Raw genomic sequence first — 10,067 nt, forward strand, 5'->3', positions numbered from 1 at the left:
TGGTACGAAGGTGAATTCCTTCCAGGGTCTCTCTAGATTGATGGAGGTGAATTCCTTCCATGGTCTAGATCTATGACTTATGGTATGAAGGTGAATTCCTTCCAGGGTCCAGATCTATGAGCCTTTGATTTGTTGTCTGAAGGTGAATTTCTTCCAGGGTCTCTGTAGATCTATGGAGGTGAATTCCTTCCAGGGACTAGATCTATGACCCTTTGATTTGTCATATGAAGATGAATTCCTTCAAGGGTCTCCATTTTGGGGAAAGGTCCAAGCCAGCTACACTCTGCCACTATGCCCCTCAAAAGTGGTTTCTCCCTCCCCACTTCCCCAACCCCACTCTACTTTCAGCTCCCTGTTATGTATGTTCGTACGCCTTTAGAATATGTCTTTTGTGTTTTGTCTTGCCTGATTAGAAAGTTCCTTGAGATCAGAAGCTGTCGTTCTCTTTAGTTGTATTTGTATCCCCAGTAGTGCTTGGGACATTTAATAAATACTTGTTGTGACTTACGCTATTTTCAAATGAATGGTGCCACCAAATCTGGGTGTCTGGACATTCAATATAGTTAGGGAGTGAATAACTGATGGATGGCCCACATGCTCTACTTTTACCTAGGAAACATCGAGAGAACTGCGAGAAGACCACCAACACAATATCCCTATCAGGGATTTACAAGAGGATATGGACAAGAGTGGCACAAGATGTAAGGGCCTGTATGTCTTTCAAATTGTAGGTCTGGGGGAGTACCCACGTGATGGAGATCAGAGGTCCATCAGAGTCCTTGCCTGATCCATGCAAAGTCACCTAAGGAAGGTTATCAGCATCTATTTTAGAATCATGGGATCTTTGAGTTAGAAGTCAACTTAGACATCATCTACTCCAAGCCCTTCCTGAAGCATTTACACTTCCTACAGCATCTTTGACAAATGGTCATTGACTAATGGAGAACTCATGACCACACAAAGTAGCCCATTCTATTTGGGGGCAGTTATAATTGTCAGGAAGTTCCTATATGGAACGCAAATCTGAATCCCTGTAATTTCTACTCATTCGGCATAGTTCTGCCCTTGAGAACCATTTTGACTAAATATAATCTTTCTGCTATATAACAGGCCTTAAAACATTTGAAGATAGCACTTTAAATTAGAAGACTTTGACATTTAAAGAAAAAAAAGACAGCATTGGACCTCCCTCATATTGTCCAAAGGCCTGGTCCCCAGGCCCCTTATGTGATAGAGACTTGACTTTAAACAGGAAAATAAAAAAGGCAGGGAGTCTTACATTTTGACCACTGTTACCTGATTTAAACACTTGATAAGATAATGGAAAAATAAAAGTAATTGAGTGACTTAGCCAAGGAATGACAAAGTTTTAGGTGAAGTTAGACCTCTCCAGCTATAGTTCTCAAACTCAGGTATTGGTTTCTACTTCAACATTTTGATCTCATCAACAACAATTGCCTGTCTTTATGTGGTTAAATGTGCCCAGGGTGATGAATTCTAGAAAATGTGCTGAGCTAGTACACAAACCCAGCCACAGCCTGACTTGGGAAACTGAAATTCCCAGCCACAATTATGCATTAAAAAATATTTACGTGTTATAGTGTGGAAAGAATTCCTGCCTTTAAATGGTCATAGGAGGGTTTGAAGTAGAGGTAGAGGGAGGGGGTGGGTTTAGACTCCCTAGAATGGACATTCCCCCTTCTCTCTATACTGCCCATCCCACCCTTTCCACCATTCACCCACCCAATCCAACTGCCTTTCTCGGTTACAGCTTGAGGGCATTTAAAATAAAATCTTCAAGGGGGAGCAGGGAAGAGAGAGGAATCCTAAATAATGTCTTCTTAGACTAGAGAGATCACAGAGCCAAGACCAAGAATTTCTGAACACTAGGCAAGATTTTAAACATTGTGCCATTGCCTTTCCTCCAAACACGTTTACTATTGCATCCTCTGTGTTTTCTTCAGAACATTTGGGCCTTTACTGAAAGGTAAACATATTCAGCACCTACTGTATGCACAGCATGATGCAAATTGACAGCACCAAATGAGTACCTTCGAACCAAAGAGAACAGGATTTTCAGATGTTAAAAATATGTATGTTCATGTATAAGAAGTAGTATGTTAGGGAGTATACAGGGGACTCCAGGGGCATGGTTCCTGAGCTAGCCCCTATAGAACCATTTCCACACATGCTCTATGGGCACCACAACAGCTGCCTTAAAAAATATCTCCTCTTTTGTGCCATCGCAAGTTACACTCTAGGTCAGGGGTGGGGGTCCTGCAGCCTCGAGGCCACATGTGGCCTTCTAGGTCCTTGGGTGCTGCCTTTTGACTGAGTCCAAGTTTTACAAAACAAATATTTTTATTAAGGGGATTTGTTCTGTGAAGCTTGGATTCAGTCAAAGGGCCTCACTTGAGGACTTCAAGGGCCACATGTGGCTGCCTATCTTGTCTACGTCTGGTCCCAGCTCTGGCCACAAGGTTAATGAATCTCACATAAGATTATCAGAATAACCTCACCTCCACAAAACAAGACACGAAATTTGATAATCTACTAACAACTGGGAGTCAAAGCAATTTCAGCCTCATCACATTGACATGCAAGTGGACGCAATTCCTTATTCAGTGTCAAGTTCTCTCTGCAGCCGCTTTCCATGTAAAATCACTCCATCATTGTTCATAAACACATTCAGGCTCCATCTGCAAGCATTCACATGGAGATTGTCCCCATTTTAAGTATGGCTTAAGCAGATCCCAAATTGGCTCATCACAGAGGCTTGTCAGTTCTTTGTCGGGTCTTCAATGTGTCTAAACACAAGGGGTGGGGTGGGGGTGGGGAAGAACATTCTTTCTCATTCTTCCATGTAATCATATGAATATATTTAAGTGACTGAGCTGAAACCGAATGACAAGAAATGTTCAAACTCTTTATTCTGAAAGTACTAGGGAATGCACCCTACAGTGCTATTATAATCTAGGGCAGAGGTGTCCAACAAGAAGCCCTTTCTTGCAATACTCCCAATGGCCTGCCTGAACCAGATTAAAATGTAATTAGGAAATATTTAACAAAATAAATTAAAAATACAATAGAACATAGATAATGTTAAGATGTGGTTTTCTAAGTCAATACGTGACCTGTGAGATCCTTATGTGCATTTGGTGGTCCCTTTTCTATCTATATTTAACACTACTGTTCTAGAGGTATCTAATCAGGCTCCCCCTGGTTGATCATGATTATGTATTGAACAACCCTCAGTCCTAGTTACATTTTCATTTTATTCCATCTCTGGATCTCCAACACTTAGCCCAGGGTCATTGGATCATAAATCAAAAGCTGGAAGAGACCTTAGAGGCCCTTTAGTATAACTCCTTCATTTTACAGATGAAAAAACTGAGACCCAGAGAGATTAAAGGACATTGCTATGGTCAGACAGGTACTAAGTGGTGGAACAAATATTCAAATTAAAGTTTGGTAACTCCAAAGCCCATAATGTATCCACTGTACCACATTACCCCTTAGATTAGACATCATCACCATCACCATTGTTATAGCACTTATATGGTGCTTGAAGATTTGTAGAACCCTGTTTACATATCTCATCTAATCTTTCCAATGGGCAGTGAGGTAGTACAATAGATAGAGAACTCTAAGCCTGGAGTCAGAAAGACCTGAATTCAAATCCAGCTTCAGATACTTACTAGCTGTCTGACTCTGGGCAAGCCACTTTACCCTGTTTGCCTCAGTTTCATCATCTGTCAAATGAGCTGGAGAAGGAAATGGAAAACCACTTCAGCGTCTTTGCCAAGAAAATCCCAACTGGGGTCCTGAAGAGTTGGACATGACTGAAGGGATGAACAAAATCCTTACAATAATTCTATGAGGTGGGTGTTATTATTATCCCCATTTTACAAAAAGGGAAACTGAGGCTAAGTGACTTGCCCAGAGTTACGCAATTAGCAAGTGTCTGAGGCAGAATTTGAGCCCAGGTTTTCTTGACTTCAAGCCTAGCACACCATCTACTCTGCCACCTACCTGCCTCCTGAAATAATAATAGCAACAATAACAAAAATAGCTAATGCATATAGCACTTATTAAGTGCTTTACAATTATTATCTCATTTGATCCTCACAACAACCCTGGATTACCTTTGGTCCTCTTTTTCTCTCTCTCTGCCTCTTAGTGATCTTATCCACTCCCTGAACTACAATTGTCTCCTTTATATAGAAGACTCCCTAATCTCTCTCTCATACCTTTACCTCTCTCTCAATTAATCAACAAGCATTTATAAAGCACCTACTGTGTGTCATATTATTGTCCTTCAATTCTAAGCCTCAGTCTTATGTCTCCAACTGCCTGGTAGACATCCCTACCTCAAATGTCCTGTTACAACTTCAAATTTGATATGTCTAAAACTGGATTTGTTATCTTCCCCTTGCCCTGCCCCCTGCCAAAAAAAAAAAAAGTTCTTCTTGGATTGATTGCTGGTTTCTATTTAGGATGCCATCACTCTCCCAGTCACTCAAACTTAAAAGGCCAAATTCATCTTTCACTCTTCTTTCATCAACCATACTCAGCCCCTGAAATGTCTCTTGACTCCATCCTCCTTTTATTACCACTGTAGCTCAATTCTCCATTTACATTTCACTGGGACTAAGGCATAGCTCTCATTGGTCTCTCCACCCCCAGTCTCTCTGGCTTCTAATCCATCCTGACAATTACATGCAGAATAATCTTCCTAAAGGACAACTTTGATTATGTTACTCCCTTGTCCCCAAAACTCTAGTAGTCCCTCTGTTTTAGGACCCCAGTCAGGGCTTTGGGGCACACAAGGTTCAACTGGGGTAAACACTGGGTTGTTTGAAGCCCAAAGATTTCCTTGGGGCCAGCAGAGGGAAGCAGTGGCCTGACTCTGGGCTCCTGGGAAAGGAGCCCACTGCTCACAGCTGTGAGGGGTGGCAGCAGAATCTTTAGTCCAGACACAGGCCACATACCAGAGGGGAGAGCTGATAAGAAGAGCAAAGGGACTGAAAAAAATGGGTAGTTAATAATAACTCACATTTCTCTAATGCTTTCAGATTTACAAAATATTTTCCTTCCAGTAACCCTAGGACATACTAAGAGCAAGAATTATTGTCCAAATTTTGTAGATGATGAAACTGAGACCCAGAGGAGTTAAATGATTTGCTCATAGGAGCGTAGTTAGGACATTGCTAGGATCTGAGTTTAGGTGATAGAATCATAGATTTTATTTTGTTTTTAAATTTTGAACTTAAAACACCAAAAGAGCATTTCCATATTCATTTGTTGTTGTTGTTGAGCTGTCTGACCCTTTACGGCCCCCTATGGGGTTTTCTTGACAAAAATAATGGAATGGTTTGCCATTTCTTTCTCCAGTTCATTTGACAGATGAGGAAACTGAGGTAAACAGGGTTAAGTGACATGCCCAGGATCACACATACAGCAGAACAAAGAACAAAGCATCTAAAGCATCTAAAACTACGAATAGCTCTATTTCACACCACTTTTTTAAAAAGTATATATGCTTCACATGATAGCACATGTATAACCTATATCAAATTGCCTACCATTTTAGGGGAAAGGGAGGGGAGGGAGGGAGACAGACAAGTTTGGAATTCAAAATCTTGTGAGAATGAATACTAAAAATTGTCTTGACATGTAATTGGGGAAAAAAGAAAACACTATTTTAGAAAAGTACATAATAGATTCCATGTTGCTTTCAAAACTCCCCTGCTTGTCTGCAGCGCCTTCTCAACCTCCTCTTTTTCTCTTCTGTGCATTTGAAGAAATGTTTCAGGGACTGTCTTTTTCTTTCTTTCTTTCTTTCTTTCTTTCTTTCTTTCTTTCTTTCTTTCTTTCTTTCTTTCTTTTTTAATCTCTATTGCTAACTGTTCCTTCTACCTCCACCTCCACTTAAAAAACTGAAAGAAAAAAAAAATCCTAGTAACAAATATGCATATTCAAAGAAAATGAATCCACACCCGGGGCTAAAAATGTCTGTCTTTCCACACCTTGAGCTCATCACCTCTGTCTGGAAGTGGTTAACATTAGCATGCTTCATCACAGCTTTTCTGGAGACATAGTGAGTCACTGTTCTTAAGATCAGAAGTCTTAAGTCTTTCAAAGTTGTTTTTTTACAATGTTTGCTGTCCTTGTATATAAATAGTTTTCTTGATTCGACTTACTCCATTTTACTTGAGATTTTCTAAAATTGTCTTCTCTTATGGTTATGTGATAGATAACATTCCAATTCTCACACAATTTGTTCAGCTACTCCCCAATTGATGAGCACCCTCTCCACCCCCCTACCCCCCACATTCCAGGTCTTTGCTTTTCTTTTCCTTTTAATCAGGATTATAAATTTAGAGCTAAAAGGACCTTTAGAGGTCAAGGGATCAAACCCCCTCATTTTAAAGATGAGGAAACTGAGGCACAGAGAATTTAGGTGAAATTGCCAAGAGTATCCTCACTGAACAGTGTTTCTAGAACATTACTATGTACAAAGTACTTTGTTAGGCCAGGGAAGAGGAAGGAATGAGTTTTTTCTCTTCCTTTCCTCTGAGTTCCCAAGGTATTTTGTATCTCATTAATTGAACTAATACTTGTACTTGGTTACTAGTAAGCTCCTTGAGGTTACTACTTAGCTTACTCATCTTTGGGTATCCCTGGCCTCATACACAGTAATGCTCTAGAATGCCCTGACTAGATAAAAGGTTGCTGAGATAACACTGTACAATTATGCAGAACCTTTTATCTAAAACTCTTAAAAGACTTTACCAGCATTAAAGTTTAAGATGCCTCTCTTAAGAGGTATATTATTATCCCACTAAAGATGAAAGGTCGTTAAACTGAGACACAAAGGAGGGAAATCACTCGCCACAGGCTAATGGATGAGTCATTAGCCGACCTCTAATGGAGCCCGGGGCTCTGCATCCCCACTCTTCCCCTCTCATCTTCCTTTTCTAAGAGCTGCTTGGGCTTGACTTGTGGTGAAGTTCTTAGCCTATTCTGCTCCAGCCAGATTACACTGAAGCTTTGAATTACTCGTCGATTTTTGCTGGCTGTTAAAAGGGCATTTAAATAACTACAAGGCAAATAAATGCCTCTTTCTTTCCTTGTACTATCAGGGAGGATGCCAACCACAAATGAGAACATAGGTGGGAGGGGAGGCTCTGTTCCCTTTAGCAGCTTCTTTCTGATCCACCCCCACCCGACTTCCAGAAGGCTTCCATTACTGGTAATTGGATATTCCTGGGTGGGGTGGGGGAGGGAAGTGAATATTCTTCAAGGCGAAACTGTACAGAGAATATATCACCACCTTCCCCTTCAACAAGTTGAGGAACTAAGAATTCTGGTCTGAAAGAAAGAGACAGAGGCTAAAGACCCAACTTGAGATTTCACTGACATAGGGCGCTCCCAGATGAGGAGACCCCTTCAACCAACAGGTCAGTGTCTTCTTTCCAACTTACACACTTTTTGAGAGTTGCCTAGATCACCCAGGATCTATATCCTTCAATACATAATAACAATGTATTGTTACAATACATAATAACAATACATAATAACAATGTATTGATGCTAGACCTGAAATTGCCTTCAGAGTCAGAAAGACCTGAGTTCAAGTCTCACCCATGACACATACTGGCTGTAGGATCCTTGGACAAGTCCCTTCAGCTCAGTGCTCTCAGCCAGAGGTATCAAACATGGGCCCAGTAGCTCTCCCGAGTGGGTGGGAACAAGATTAAAATGACGTTGGGAAATATTTAACAAAATAAAAAGAAATACAATAAAACATTGATATTGTTACATTTTAAAATTGTCAATACATGGCCCCATTTCTATTTGAGACACCAGTGCTCTAGGCAAATCTTTAAGATTCTAAGTTGCAAACAATGTACTGGGCTGAATGAATAAATGAAATAGCCCTTATTAAGTGCTTACTGTGTACATTGCTCTCTGCTAAGTGCTGGAGGTACAAATTTTAAAACTGGAGGCAATCCCTGTTCTCAAAGAGCTCACATTCTAGTGGGGAAAATAACAGCTGTAAATAAGGCCCCATGGTCCATGGGATACATCAGCAAAGCAGATGGTAATGTTTCTCCTTTGTTGTTCAGTTGTATCTGATTTTTTTGTGACCCCATTTGAGGTTTTCTTGGCAAAGATACTAGAGTGTTTGCCATTTCCTTCTCCAATTCATTTTACAAATGAGGAGACTGAGGCAAAGAGGATGAAGTGACTTGCCCAGTGTCACACAGTGTCTCAGTCTGGATTTGAACTCATAAAGATATGTTGCCCTGATTTCAAGCCCAGTGTTCTATCCATGACACCACCTAGCAGGACTTTAATATGGAGGATTTTTTTTTCTGGGTAGCTATAGCTCCTGAGGAGGTAGGGGCTATAATACCTGCAGAAGCACTTACCAAGTCAAATATCCTCACACAGTTTGCTTCCTGGGAAGCTTCAGGAGTTAGGTTTAAAGCAGAACCTGCCATTCCCTTGAGTTTACTTGCCTGTGGCAGATGGTAGGTGATTTTCGGTGGTAGTGGTGGTAGTGGTGGTGGTGGTGATGGTAGTAAGAAAGGCAGCCTCCCTTCTCCATATGAAATTCTTCCCTCAGTGGTGGTTATGAGAACCAGGCTGAAAGCAGGGCTAATGGTTTGAGAAACACTGCTATTCCCAGAGTTCTTGGGTTCAGGGTCCTGGCCTGTCCCCTTTGGAGTTTGAGGAAAGATGGTAGTCAAGGAGTGGTGGTGACCTGTCATGTGTTGTCTCCCATCCTTCCCTCAGTGTACCTTGCTGTTTCAGCTAGGTTAACTTGCCTGCCCTGTGGGTGGTAATGACTATGGGGGACCTATAGCTCCTTCCCTATAGTTATTTGCTTCCATAAATGATGACTATGACAATTTGATAGAGGGTTTTTTCCTCATCTGGGAGATTCCTATACCAGTGAAATCACAGATCCAGTGTTATCTGCAAGAATTCCTATGGGAAGGGTGGGATAGGGCTGAAGCAAACCTCAGGGAAGTCTTTTGGAAGTTAATTTGGCTAGGTCATGTTTATGTGATTTATTTATATTTATGGTCACGTTAGTGTGAAGTAACCCATCTGGATGAGCTATCAGAATTGTGGCCCTCTTACCTTATATTTAGAAAGATGGGAAGAATCTTCAAAGACATCTATTTCAACTTAGTCATTTTGTAGCTGAGGAAAATGAAGTCTAGGATATGACTTATTTGGTCTCTTAAACTCTCACATTGTCCCATTCATTTCCCCATTTCCTCTCACCCTGCCTGTGTCCTTCCCACCATAATGTCCCCATTTAAACCCTGATGGTAGCAGCCACACTCTGTTCTGTTACACTCCAGCAGATGGAAGCAGAGGGCAACTTAACAGTGACACTGAGAAGAGAGCAGTTGAACCCGAAATAGAGAAAGCAGGCTGTCAAATGACAGCAGATGACATTAGTGGCTTTGCAGTGCCAGGAGTGAATTGCTTTAACCATGTGTGTTCTCTATATATGTATCCCTTTACACATATTCCCTAGCTACATGTGTTCCCTATACATGTGCCCTGTGATACATATTTCCTGGTCATGTATGTTGCCAACTGGTGTCTCCTCTTCCAAAGCTGCTGTCATAACCTGTAGGAAAATGTATTTCTGTATATATGGGGAGAAATCTTTCTTGTCATTTACCTTTCTAGATGCAAAACACTGATGGGGGCTTGTGAATGTGGTTTTTGAGTGAGTGATAACCCATACCGACAACATAAATTGAATTTGGAATAGCATTCAAAAAGGACCATATGAAATGGGGTAGGTGTGTCTGTGTGTATGTGTGGGGTCATAAGTCTAAAGCTTGAAGGAACTTTGAAAGTCATCTAGTCCAATCCCCTTATTTTATAGAAAAAGAATCTGGCGCCCAGGGAAATCTCCTAAGGTGACACTGGTAGAAAGTGTCAAAAGCAGGATCATTTGAATGGTCTCCTCAATAATACTACAAGTTTGAGAATGGAAACTGTAATTTATGTCTTGTACCACCCCCACCCAC

At 41.1% G+C, this 10,067-nt stretch overlaps 1 protein-coding gene across 1 annotated transcript in view; it reads right to left on the reverse strand.

Annotated features, from left to right (window-relative positions):
- Positions 1 to 10,067, reverse strand: part of LOC114046382 (myomegalin-like) — a 243,814-nt gene that overhangs the window by 139,358 nt on the left and 94,389 nt on the right. The gene's annotated exons all lie outside the window — the stretch shown is intronic.

This window comes from Vombatus ursinus, unplaced genomic scaffold, assembly GCF_900497805.2.
Source record: "Vombatus ursinus unplaced genomic scaffold, bare-nosed wombat genome assembly UNPS02014782.1, whole genome shotgun sequence".
Taxonomy (NCBI): Eukaryota; Metazoa; Chordata; class Mammalia; order Diprotodontia; family Vombatidae; genus Vombatus; species Vombatus ursinus.